The following is a 1,145-nucleotide window of genomic DNA, read 5'->3' as shown; positions in this document are numbered from 1 at the left end:
TCATGGCAATCAGGGCACATGCCCTGCTTGACCCCAATAGTTACGCCACTGATGGCCTGGGAAAAAGGACGAATCTAAACATACACTGAATGTTCATTAGCCTTTATATATATATATATATATATATATATATATATAAAATACAGTCCCCGGTTTATGGGTCTGTATTTATTCGGGCTAATCTCTTGAACCACTGGACAGATTCACTATTCTATACAGAATTGGTAGTGGAAGGTTTAGGTGTATGAACCATTCATCTGTGACAAAAGGGAGCCGAGTAGTGACGATTTTAGTGAAGCAAAGTCACAGAAAAAAATTGTGCACCAAGCTGCGGTATAGGAGCTGGCTAGGGTGTTGAAACAGTAAGTTAGCATCTGAAACTGAGGCTTGGAATGAAGCAAGTCACAGAAAAAAACTGTTGTGCTGTGTGTGTGAGTGACTGAGTGCTGTTGCAGGGCCGAGGGCTGCACTCTGATTGGCTGATTACAGTGATAGCCAATTTAAAGATAGCAATGTGCCCTGTTGCTTAGCAGCAGCCTAGAGAGGGGAGGGAGTCAGGGACTGAGCATGGTGACATCTGAGGTAGACAGAGAATGAGAGACCGCCTCCAATTAACCCATAAAGATGCCCTGATGCAGACACAGTAGTCAGGAAGGAGCCAGGGGAGGCATAGCTATCAGGAATTTTTTTTAAAAACAACCATCAGAACACCATTGAATGATTTACATTCAATGGTAACAAACATCGGATTTACATTCAATGGTGACAAACATCGGAGCACCACCATCAAGAACACTACCATTGAAGCAACATTGATGGTTATTAACCATCGGATTCCGATGCACATTCCTACACTAAACCTACATAAAGACTCCGTGAAGTGTTCCCTCTCCAGCGTGATGTTCCTGCTCAGCCACATGCCCTCAAAATGTTGCTATGGGGTCCACAAAATTCTGGCCTGACTTGCATAGTACTGAGGAGCTTATTCAATGCCTCAATCTGGTACTTTGCTGTTTAAAGGGACTACCTTTGCTGTTAAAGTGTCAACCTCTTATTGGTTTATTGTTAGTATAGATCATGAATTCCCATAGAAGTCAGCGATGTTCTTGGACAGGGGCACCAAGGCGAGGAAGCTCAACAGGAAG

The sequence above is a fragment of the Taudactylus pleione genome, unplaced genomic scaffold (assembly GCF_031769625.1).
Source record: "Taudactylus pleione unplaced genomic scaffold, aTauple2 ptg000053l, whole genome shotgun sequence".
NCBI classification, from domain to species: Eukaryota; Metazoa; Chordata; class Amphibia; order Anura; family Myobatrachidae; genus Taudactylus; species Taudactylus pleione.
Note: the sequence above shows the minus strand (reverse complement) of the source record.